At 40.6% G+C, this 12,888-nt stretch overlaps 1 protein-coding gene across 12 annotated transcripts in view; it reads right to left on the minus strand.

The window, feature by feature from the left end:
* The window catches only part of UTRN (utrophin), a 590,704-nt gene that overhangs the window by 496,183 nt on the left and 81,633 nt on the right, over window positions 1–12,888 (minus strand). The window contains exon 1 of one of the 12 annotated variants that reach the window (XM_021936871.2): window positions 10,813–10,969. The exons of the other annotated variants lie outside the window; for them this stretch is intronic. The gene's annotated coding sequence lies outside the window, so the exon portion shown is untranslated. Of the gene's footprint in view, window positions 1–10,812; window positions 10,970–12,888 lie in introns of those variants that run through there. 12 annotated transcript variants of the gene reach the window in all.

Genomic DNA, 12,888 nt, shown 5'->3' on the forward strand with positions numbered 1-12,888 from the left:
AACAAAGTTGAAGAAAAAAAGGAATGCTTATACACTGTTGGTGGGAGTGTAAATTAGTTCAAGTATTGTGGAAGACAACATAGCAATTCCTCAAAGACCTAAAGACAGAAATACTATTTGACTCAGCAATCCCATTACTGGGTATGTATTAGTCTGTTTTCACACTGCTGATAAAGATATACCTCAAGACTGGGCAATTTACAAAAGAAAGAGGTTTAATGGACTTACAGTTCCATGTGGCTGGGGAAGCCTCATAATCATGGTGGAAGGCAAGGAGGAGCAAATCACATCTTACATGAATGGCAGCAGGCAAAGAGAGAGCTTGTGCAGGGAAATGCCTCTTTATAAAACCATCAGATCTCATGAGACTTACTCACTATCACAAGAACCACACAGGAAAGACTTGCCCCCATGATTCAATTACTCCCACTGGGTCCCTCCTATAACATCTGGGAATTCAAGACGAGATTTGGGTGGAGACACAGACAAGCCATATCAAGCTATATACCCAAAGGAATATAAATTGTTCTGTTACAAAGACACTGCAGCACTATTCACAGTTACAAAGACTTGGAATCAACCTAAATGCCCATTAGTGATAGACTGGATAAAGAAAATGTGGCACATATACACTATGGAATACTATGCAGCCATAAAAAGGAATGAGATCATGTTGTTTGCAGGGACATGGATAGGGACATGGATAGAGCTGGAGGCCATTATACTTAGCAAACTCACACAGGAACAGAAAGCCAAATACCACATTTCTCACTTTTAAGTGGCAGCTAAATGATGAAAACACATGGACATATAGCAGGGAACAATATACACTGGTGTCTATTGGAGTGTGGAGGTTGGGAGGAGGGAAACAATCAGGAAAAATAACTAATGGATACTAGGCTTAATACCTGGATGATGAAATAATCTGTAAAGAAACCCCCATCCTGTGATATATATTGACCTATGTAACAAACCTGCACATGTACCCCTCAACTTAAAAGTTTAAAAAAGAAATCCTTCCCCGGAAAAAAAAAAAAAAAAAGAAAGAAAGAAATTGCTTTAGAGGGCAAGGTGCCTGCCTCACTTCTGCTCACTTTGGGGACCAGGCATAATGAAGGCTGTCTTGACAAAGATCAGAGATCTTCTTTGTATCACTTTGTCTTGGCTGCCAGGAAGTTCAGAGCCAAATTTTCTACTTTAATTTTTCTCAATCAAGTTTTTTTTTTTTTTTTCTTTTTTGAGGTTCCAGGCTGGAGTGCAATGGCCCAATCATAGCTCACTGTAGCTTTGACTTGGGCACAAGCAATCCTCCCACCTCAGCCTCCTGAGTAGCTCAGACTACAGACATGAGCCACCAAGCCCAGATAATTTTTTTAAAAATTATTTTAGAGATGGAGTCTTGCTATGTTGCCCAGGCTGATCTCAAACTCCTGACCTCAAGCAATCATCCCACCTCAGACTCTCAAGGTGCTGGGGTTGCAAGCGTGAGCCACCATGCTGGGCCCCTCAGTTGACTTTCGAGTATAATTATTTTCATTATTTTTCTTTATTTTGGGAGGGGATATTTTCAAACATTTTATTACAAAAGCAATTCCCATTTATTAGGGAAGACTTAGACAAACCAAATGAAAGAAATTTAAATCACTCATTTTCCCTCTGCCCAGAGATAACCAGTATTAACAGGTTTATATATATCCTCCTAGACATTTTTGTCTGCTTCTTCCTTACATAGTATTTTATATTTATTTAAAATACATTATAAATCTGTTTTTATTAAGTGCACATTCTTTAATAATGTCATTTTAAAGCTTCATAGGTATTTTATTGTCTGGACATTAAATAATTTTAACAATACCTCCCAGCCTGGTATTATGCATTCCTAATGCTGATTTCTGCTCTTAATTTTATAAGCATTTCAATAATAACCATACTTAGAATTAAAATTTTGAACATATACATGACATTTATTTATTCGTTCTTCATTCATTTAGAGAATAAATTCTTAAAAATGAAAATCAAATACACATTCCAGTAGGCTTCCACTGAGTAGAACACTCCCTGCCTGAAAAATTCTTCTCATCTTCCCAGATTCCATTTCTTCTTTCTCCTCCACTCCTCCACAGCAGATCCTCTATAAGTCAGATTTCCTAAAGGATCAATCTTGGACCTCTTCTCACTTTTACTAAGTGGTCACTCATCTACTCACTCCACAGCATCTATGCGCAAAACTCCTGATGTCTTATTTCCAGCCCAAACCTTTCTTCTGAATTACAAAATCATGTGTGGTGGTTTTAAAATACATTCACAAATCAGTTTGGTGGCTGTCCATTTAAGTGAGGGGCTTAATTCCCCACCCACTGAGTATGGGCTGAAATTGGTGACTCACTTCTACGGAATTCTATGGAATAGAATATGGCAGAAGTGATGATGTGGAACTTCTGAGACTAAAGGTATTACAGCTTCCCCCTTGCATTCTTTCATATCTCTCACTCTAGGAGAAGCTCACTGCCATGTCATGAAGACACTCAAGCAGCCCTAGAGAGAGGTTCATGTGGCGAGAAACTGTGGCCTTCCACCAAGAGCCAGCAGGGAACTGAGACCTTCTGCCAAAAGTCATGTACATAAGCCATCTTGGAATCAGATCCTCTAGCCTGGGTCAAGCTTCAGATGATGGCAACCCTGGCCAACATCTTGAGTGCAATCTCATGACAGACCTTGGACTGGAATCACCTAGCTAAGCCACTCCCCAATTCCTGGCCAAGGAAACTGCATGAGATAATAAATATTTGTTGTTTTAAAGCACCAAATGTTGGGGTGACTTGTTACAGAGCAATAGATAACTAATATAGATTTCCTGCTAAGTTTCATAATAATTTATTATGCAGCAAGAGATAAACACATACTATGTATCTAACCACCTACTTAACATCTCCACTGAGATAGCTCACAGACTCATTTCAACCTTAACATATCAGAAAACTGAACTGTTGTTCCTCTCTCAAATCTATTCTGCCTCTAGTCTTTCCCAACTATGGGAAAGCACTTTCATCCATTCACTTGTTCATGCCAGGATGCTGAAATGAATCCTTTCTTCTAATACCACAATCTAACCCCTCTATCAACTTTTGTTGGTTCTAATTCCTAAATACAGCTTGAGTCCATCCACATCTCTTCAGTTCCACTGTCAACCCCCAGTCCAAGCTACTGTTATCTCTTGCCTCCAACCTAAAGCCAATAAGCTTCTGACACTGTCTCCTAAATTCTCTTCTTATTCCTTCTAATCGACTCTCTGAACTTTGGAATAACTAAATTAACATGGTTTATAAGGCCCTGAATCATCTGATCACTCCTATGCCAAGCCTTCTCTTGAAACACTCAGCCTCCTCAGTCTGCTCCAGCACACCGACCTTTGTGTTACTCTGACAAACCCAGCCCTTTCCTGCCTCAGGATATTGGTTCATGCTGCTATGCTTGCCTCCTTCACCCTGTTCTCAACCTGCTTAATTCAGATGAACACTGCAGGTTTAATTTTCAACATCTTCTCTTCAGAGCAGACTTCTGGACGACCTCTCCAGTCTCTAAAGGCAACCTGTCTTCCTTCCTTGTGCACCCAGTACTTATCTTAATTTGATTACATATTGTTTTGTGTAAGCCCAAGAGGGCAAGAAATGTCAATTTTGATCTCTATAATATATGCAGCTCCCAATACAGGTTGTCAATTAAAAATTTTTTGAATAAGTTTATTTGAAGTGTCCATTAAGTCTAAACACAGTGTGTATTCAATGTAGACCTCTAACTTGTCCATTTCAATAAAAAGAACATGCATCTGTTATATCTATTGCCTTTTCAACCTTCTGCAAAATTGCAGGACCATCATCATCAAGATGATCCACTGTCTTTCTCATCTTTTTCACATGTTTAAGGATCCTTTAATTCTTGGCATAGATGAAACTGTGACTTCTAGAAACATTAAAAAGAAGAAAAGCTGGTATAATCATAGTCCCTAAAGGCGGACCAGAAAAGCAATTCTAAAAGTTCATTAGAAAATTAAGTTGGCCCCTGATTGATCTAAATAGGAACATTTTATCCTAGTGTTTAGAGTTGTGATGAGTAATCATTTCCCTTTCCAAAGCTCAGTGTTTTGTAAAAACAGGGAGGATCACGACTCTGTGCAAGATTATTTTTTGGTGAAGAAATCAGAGACTCACTGATGGAAGAACCAAGAAATACTAATAAGGGCATGCTGAAGCACAGCATAAATCAACAGTGCCCTGTCTCTTAACTTCCAGTAAATAAGACACTGACTTGTAACCAGAGACAGAGTAGGTCTGGGAGCCAGCGGACTCTGTGGGTCCTGAGGCAGAGCCATACACAGGGAGCAGCCCCACAACAGTGTTCACAGCAACTATCCAGAAAAGAAACTGTTAATAATGGCACTCCGGTAGAAAAAAAATAGCAACCATCCATGCCTCACTCTTGCCACCCGCATTCATACACACAGACTCTCAGGCTAGCACCAAGGCTCTGAATTCAAAGATCATATAGGTTTATATATATATATGTAATCACACCAAACTTTGATAAGTGGCACAGATTTTAACTTAATAGATTTATGGGAAATACATGGTGACAGAATATGATAAACTCAACTCTGTAACAAGCACATGTATATTCTTGCACACAGAAATAAATGTTACTTGGTACAGGCCGGGCACCATGGCTCACACCTGTAATCCCAGCACTTTGGGAGGCTGAGGCAGGTAGATCACTTGAGGCCAGGAGGTCAAGACCAGCCTGGCCAACATGATGAAACTCTTTATTGAAATACAAAAATTAGCTGGGTGTGATGGTGCATGCCTGTAATCTCAGCTACTGGGGAGGCTGAGGCACGAGAATCACTTGAACCCAGGAGGTGGAGGTTGCAGTGAGCTGAGATCACACCATTGCACTCCAGCCTGGGCGACAAAGCCAGACTCTTTCCCAAAAACAAACAAACAAAAAAAGAAGTGATTCGGTATAGAAAAATATATAATAGTCATAGATTTGAAATACTATAGCTTTGGTCACTTCATTTATTGTGAAAAATAGGGTGCATATTTTTCTAATCTGTAGTTTAGAGTATACAGTATTGTTAACATACTGTACTATTAACGATGATTTATTCATTTCTTTAAACCAAGTAATAAAGCTAGACCATTTTTACTTTGGTAAATTCTTCAGTTCTCTAGAAGTGAAATCTTGGTAAAAGAATTTAATCATAGGCACCTATAGCAATTTTATACATAATTCTTTAATTTGCAAATTACCAGTAGTCACTAAACTATTTTTTTCTAAAAAATAAAAAGTAAAGAACATAATGCTATAAATATTTAGGATACAATAATCATTCTAGAAAAATTCTAGAAATCATTCTAGAAAAATTCAAATTAGAATGACACTGGGAAGCCTGGGCATGGCAGCTCACACCTATAATAATCCCAGCACTTTGGGAGGCCAAGGATGGCAGATTGCTTGAGTCCAGGAGTTCGAGATCAGCCTGGGCAACATAGTGAGGCCTCTGTCTCTACAAAAAACTTTTTTTTTTTTCTTTTTTTGAGACAGAGTCTCTCTCTGTCACCAGGCTGGAGTGCAGTGGCACGATCTCAGCTCACTGCAACCTACACCTCCCGAGTTCAAGCGATTCTCCTGCCTCAGCCTCCTGAGTAGCTGGGATTACAGGCACACGCCACCATGCCCAGCTAATTTTTTTATTTTTAGTAGAGAGCAGGTTTTACCATGTTGGCCAGGCTGGTATCGAACTCTTGACCTTGTGATCTACCCACCTCAGCCTCTCAAAGTGCTGAGATTACAGGTGTGAGCCACCGGGCCCGACCCAAAAAACTTTTTTAAAAAGGTAACTGAGAATGGTGGTGCACACCTGTAGTCCCAGCTACTCGGGAGGATGAGGTGGGAGAACTGCCTGAGTCCCAGAGTTCAAGACTGCAGGGAGCTGTGATCGTGCCACTGCATTCAACCTGGGTGACAGAGTGAAGCCCTGTTTCAAAAAACCAAAAGAAAAATGACAGTGGGTATCAAAAACCCACTACAACATACAAAAAGCCTGCTACCCTACGTGGGAGGGAAAAAACATGCCATCAAAAGCCAGGCAGAACGTGCTAATTGACATAGACCAGGCTGTGCACTAGACCAGAAGAGAGGTACCCTCAAACAAAGAGGAGGAGCTAGGAAGCAAGGGCTCCAACATCTAAGGCCTTCAATGGATACATTCCAACCAGCAAGCAACACCAAGGCAGCCGCCTGGCAGGGCAAGGCTAGATTCTTCCAACCAGGTGAATCCCCCTAAAAATGAATCAGAGTCACAGCTTTATCAAAGGTCAAAGTGAAACACTGAGAATCAGTAGCCAGGCAAAAGCAAACAGGGGTACAGATATATAGCAATCAAAGACAAGTCAAACAAGGCCACATATCCAAACAAAGAGCCTGGAAAAAAAAAGTCACCATGAAGCCCAACTACCAGGAAACTGTGAAATGATCTTGAGATTGATAACAATGAAATTAGAACACCCTTTAAGCTTGAGGAAAGAAATCCAGAAATGAAAGGTGTAGCCCAGATCACTTTTAGATCTGTGCTAGATAGCTAATGTGCATTTCCCTAGCCATAACCAAATATTCTAACATGCCTATAAACCCTGAGTTATTAATGTTTACACACTTGCATAAATATCATTTAGCTCTTATAACCACAAAATGCCCCCCAGTCGCATCGGTTAATAGTTATCAAGGATCACAGCACTTAGGATATGGCTGACGCATTTAGCAAACATAATCCAAACGTTAAGTCTAGATAACCAACTAAAGAATAGAGTCCATCTGGGACGTGTATTTTATGTAAAATGTTTTCAAAAAACATTCAAGTGTGATTACATTAGCATAGTGCACTACTAGAAGTCTCATACTATGTAGCTACTGCCCCAAAGAAGGAAACACTCCTTGTTTAACTATGGGAGAAAACATGAAAAGGATATTTCATCAAGATTGAGGAATTCCAATTTTTTTTAAGTATTTACTTTTAGTTACCTTTTATTTTTGAGACGGAGTCTCACTCTGTCACCCAGGCTGAAGTGCAAGGCACAATCTCAGCTCACTGCAGCCTCCGCCTCCCAGGTTCAAGTGATTCTCCTGCCTCAGTCACCCACGTACCTGGGATTACAGGCGCGGGCCACCACACCCAGTTAATTTTTGTATTTTTAAGGCTGGGTGCGGTGGCTCACGCCTGTAATCCCAACACTTTGGGAGGACGAGGCAGGCAGATCCCAAAGTCAGGAGATTGAGACCATCCTGACCAACATGGTGAAACCCCATCTCTACTAAAAATACAAAAATTAGCTGGGTGTGGTGGTTCGTGCCTGTAGTCCCAGCTACTCGGGAGGCTGAGGCAGGAGAATCACTTGAGATCGGGAGGCGGAGGTTGCAGTGAGCCAAGATCACACCACTGCACTCCAGCCTGGTGACAGAGTGAGACTCCATCTAAAAAAAAAAAAAAAATTGTGTTTTTAGTAGAGACAGGGTTTCCCCATATTGGTCAGGCTGGTCTTGAACTCCTGACCTCAAGTGATCTGCCCACCTTGGCCTCCCAAAGTGCTGGGATTACAGGAGTGAGCCACAGTGCCCAGCATCTTTTAGTTATATTTTAATATCCATGCTCTTTTTTGTTCTGTCTCCACTGATTAATTTTTAAATTTTGTTGTTTTGTTATATGTACTTTTTGTAATCCACTGAACCTGGAACAAAGTATAGAGTTTTTAACAAATGTAAAATATTTACCTTATTCCATGAAATAAACTCAAATTATTCAACCAAAAATAAAAAACAAAAAGAAGATTGAGGCATTCCTTAGCGTTATCCTATTCTTGGTTTCTTTGCTTTCACTCCATCATGTGAGTTGAGAGTACCCAATTATATAAATCAAATAAAAGAAAGTAAGAAGAAAAATCTATAAATGCCATATGATCTGCCAAGAAGTACTTTATTTTATAGTAAGAAGATGCGGTGTAAGCAAATGGATAACACATACACCCACAGTAATTCAAAGGCTTTCCATCCCAGGACCTGTTCACAAATGCAGACCTTTGAAAATATTCTGCAAGCACTGAGTGCCTAATATTTGTGTAATTTGAAGAAAAGAACTAGAAATAATATAACCATAAGAAATTGATATTTTTAGGAATCATGAATGAAATTAATTTTGTAGTAACAATGAAGATGATGACAGCAGCAGCAAAAATAACTAAAACATAGAGTGCTTACCATGCTAGCGGCATGGTACCACCTCCCAACTATTATCCTATTTTTTGTCATCGGGGATATAATTCACATGCTATAAAATCCATCCGGATTTAATGGATGTACGATTCTGTGTTTTTTTAGTGAATGCACAAAGTTGTGCAACAATCATCCAATCTTAATTTCAGACACTTTCATCACCCCAAAAAGAAACCCATTAGCAGTCACTCCCTCATTCCCTGCCAGCCTCCCAGCCCTAATAAACCAGTAGTCTACTTTCTCTCTTTATGGATTTTCCAATGGCAGACATTTCATATAAATGGAATCATATGATATGTCACCTTTTGTGCCAGACATCTTTCACTTAGCATTATGTTTTCAAGGCCCATGCATGTTGCAGCTTGTAACAGTCCTGCATTTCCTGTATGGCTGGATAATACTCCATTATATGAAATGACCATATTTTGTTGATCCATTCGTCGGCTGATGGGCATTTTGGTTGTTTCCACTTTTTGCCTATTATGAATAATGCTGTTATGAATATCCATGTACAAGTTTTTGTGTGAACATATGTTTTCAGTTTTCTTGGGCATAAAACTTAGAGAGAAATTACTGAGATATATGATAACTCAATGCTTAACTTTTTGTAGAACTGCCAAAATATTTTCCAAAACTGCTACACTATTTTACATTTTCACAAGCAATATAAGGTTCTAATTTTCCCACATCCTTGCCAACACGTATTTCTTTCCATTTTTATTACATCCATACCAGTGGGTGCAAAGTAGAAAAATCTGGCTATGGTATTGATTTGCATTTCCCTAAGTGACTAATGATGTTGACCATCTTTTCATGGGCAATAATTATTAGCCATTTGTTTATCTTTTCTGGAGAAGTATCTATTCCTTTGCTCATTTTCCAATTGGGTTACTTGTCTTTACATTGTTGAGTTATAAGAATTCTTGGATGGACATGGTGACTCACGCCTATAATCCCAGCACTTTGGGAGGCTAAGGTGAGCATATCACCTGAGGTCCAGAGTTCAAGACCAGCCGGGCCAACATGGTGAAACCATGCCTTTACAAAAATTAGCCAAAATTAGCCATGCATGGTGGTGCATGCCCATAGCACCAGCTACTTGGGAGACTGAGGCAGGATAATTGCTTAAACACGGGAGGCAGAGGTTGCAGTGAGCCGAGATCGCACCACTGCATTCCAGTCTGGGCAACAAAGCAAGACTCCATCTCAAAAATAAAAAAGACTTCTTTATCTATTGCAGATACTAGACCTTTATCAGATACTTAATTTGTAAATATTTCCTCCCATCCTCTGGAATGCCTTTTACTTGCATTATCTTATTTTAATCCTCATAAGAGCCATGAGGTATTATTGTGGCTCTTACTGTCCCATTTAACAGATGGGAAAACAGAGCTGACATACACAACTAATAAGAACTGGAGCAGAGTCCAACCCAGGCAATCTGCCCCCAAGCATCCGTAGGATATACTGTCAGAAGCATTGAGCTCGTTAGATGCTATAGCAATAGGCACTAAATAAAATAAGCAGAATTAAAAATGATAAACTTAAAAAGAAACAGTATTACTGATGCTTTGCACAGAAATACCAGAAGGCCCTTCTTAACTTGAGAAGGAAGAGTGGCTTAAAATAAAGCACATTCAGCCTTAAAAGGAAGGCAAAACTTGGCCTTTAAACACTGTCTATTCTTTTCAATTGTAGGAAGCTTTTTTTCTTATTGAGTTATGTAGTTGAAACAAAGGAATTCAGAATACAAATGGTATTTTTGCGGAGATGCAAACATTGTAAATAGTCACAGTGGGTGTTCTGTTAGGTGGAGGCCTATTTCTTAGTCAACAACCCCCTCTTTTCAAAATGTATGCCTCCCCTAGCCCTATGCACCCACTCTCTGAGACGATGAACAAAGCAGAGTTTTAGCAACTAAGATATCACTCCAATCTGTCACTCCTTCTTCTACCCTTATTTCTGCCACCAGCTATGTGAAATATAAAAGTTAATCTGCAAAGAACTTTAGTATGTCTGTAGAATTATGTTCATGGTAAATAACGGGTAATACGGGGATTTAAAAGAGCATGCTAGATGTACTAATACTGGCATGGAAACGAATTCAGTATATTTAGCTAAAGAAAAACAAAAGCTATAAACAATATGAATAATATCATCTTGTATTTATTAAAAATAGGCAATATAAATTCATATTTTAATACTCATGTTAGTAAATGCACACAAACAAAAAAAAATAATCAGTGGGGAGAGAAGACCCTATTGAACTTGACTCTATTCTGGCACAGTGAAGAGACATGAGAGGTGTAGAATAAGTGGGAGGCCCCCTTGCAGGGATGAGTCAGGAGACCCCCTTGCAGGGATGAGTCAGGACAGTGCTAGGTGGGGAGTCTGACTGGGGCAGTACCTCTGTCAAACAGTAATGCAGGTGTCCTAAAGTGAGCTACGGGAGGACAGAAACATCCCATGGAGCAGAAGGGCAAAACTTACTTGATCTTAATTTTCAGTATGAATACAGTCTGAATAGATGCAAGTCTGAAATCGAGCAGGGGCAGTCGAATCATAAAGCTCCAAAATGATCTCCTCTGACTCCATGTCTCAAATCCAGGAAATGCAGATGCAAGAGGTGGGTTCCCATGGTCTTGGGCAGTTCCACTCCTGTGGCTTTGCAGGGTACAGACTCTCCTGGCTGCTTTCACGGGCTGGCATTGTCTGTGGCTTTTCCAGGTGCACGACTGTCAGTGGATCTACCATTCCGGGATCTGGAGGATGGTGGCCCTCTTCTCACAGCTCCATTAGGCAGTTCCCCAAAGGGGACTTTGTGTGGGGGCTCCCACCTCACATGTCCCTTCCACGCTGCCCTAGCAGAGGTATTCCATTAGCGCTCCGCCCCTGCAACACACCTCTGCCTGGACATCCAGGCATTTCCATACACCCTCTGAAATCTAAGTGGAGGTTCCCAAACCTCAATTATTGACTTCTGTGCACCTGCAGGTCCAACACCATGTACAAGCCTCCCAGGCTTGGGTCTTGCACCCTTTGAATCAACGGCCTAAGCTATACGTTGGCCCCTTTTAGCCATGGCTGGGACACAGAGCACCAAGTCCCAGGACTGCACAAAGCAGCAGGGTCCTGGGCCTGGCCCACTAAACCATTTTTCCCTCCTAGACCTCCTGACTTGGGATGGGAGGGGCTGCCATGAAAACCTTTGACATGCCCTGGAACTATATTCCCCACTGTCTTGGGGATTAACATCTTTCCGGGAAGCCCTCCAAATTGTTCAAAGCTCTGCCTGTTACCCAGTTCCAAAGTCGCTTCCTCACGCCTGTAATCCCAGCAGTTTGGGAGGCCAAGGCAGGCAGATCACGCACAAGGTCAGGAGATCGAGACCATCCTGGCTAACACAGTGAAACCACATCTCTACTAAAAATACAAAACAATTAGCCAGGCATGGTGGCAGCACTTGTAGTCCCAGCTACTTGAGAGGCTGAGGCAGAAAAAAAAAAAAACAAAGTCGCTTCCACATTTTCAGGTATCTTAATTAGTAGAACCCAACTCTACCAGTACAAATTTCTTGCATTAGTCCATTTGCATGCTGCTGTGAAGAAATACCCAAGACTGGGTAATTTATAAAGAAAAAGAGGTTTAATGGACTCATAGTTCCACATGGCTGGGGAGGCCTTGCAATCATGGCAGAAGGCGAAGGAAAGGCAAAGGCATGTCTTACATGGCGGCAGGCAAGAGATCATGTGCAGGGGAACTGCCCTTTATAAAACCATTAGATCTCATGAGACTTATTGAATATCACAATAATAGCATGGGAAAAACGTGCCCTCATGATTCAATTACCTCCCACCAGGTCCCTCCCACAACACACGGGAATTATGGGAGATAAAATTCAGGATGAGATTTGTGTGGGGACACAACCAAACCATATCAGAGGGTTCCCCACTAGGAGTAGGGTGTAATTTTTTTTGTTTTTTGTTTTTTGTTTTGAGATGGAGTCTCACTCTGTCACCAAGCTGGAGTGCAGTGGCGTGATCTTGGCTCACTGCAACCTCCACCTCCCAGGTTCAAGCGATTCTCCTGCCTCAATCTTCCAAGTAGCTGGGACTACAGGTGTGCGCCACCACGACCAGCTAATTTTTGTATTTTTAGTAAAGATGTTGGCCAGGATGGTCTCGATCTCTTGACCTCGTGATCTGCCTGCTTCGGCCTCCCAAAGTGCTGGGATTACAGGCATGAGCCATCACGCCCTGTCCAAGCTATAATTTTTATGCGATGAAATGTTTGACTTTTAAAATACAACTATACAATATTGTATTTAAAAAGAAAGAAAACAACTAAGAGTAGCACTCTGTCAGATGGTCCTACAAACCTTACAAGCCATGGAAATGAATAAACAAATATGAATAAAATGAACAAAAGAACAGATCTGGGTAAGTATTAGTGACTTTCCAAACTTCTTAAAGTTATAAGAAAAATAATGCATGTCCTCACATATGTGAATTTGAGCACATGCAGAAATTCTATATCCTCCACACCAATTTTTTTAAAGAGCTCTCA

The sequence above is a fragment of the Papio anubis genome, chromosome 6, assembly GCF_008728515.1.
Source record: "Papio anubis isolate 15944 chromosome 6, Panubis1.0, whole genome shotgun sequence".
Lineage (NCBI taxonomy): Eukaryota > Metazoa > Chordata > Mammalia > Primates > Cercopithecidae > Papio > Papio anubis.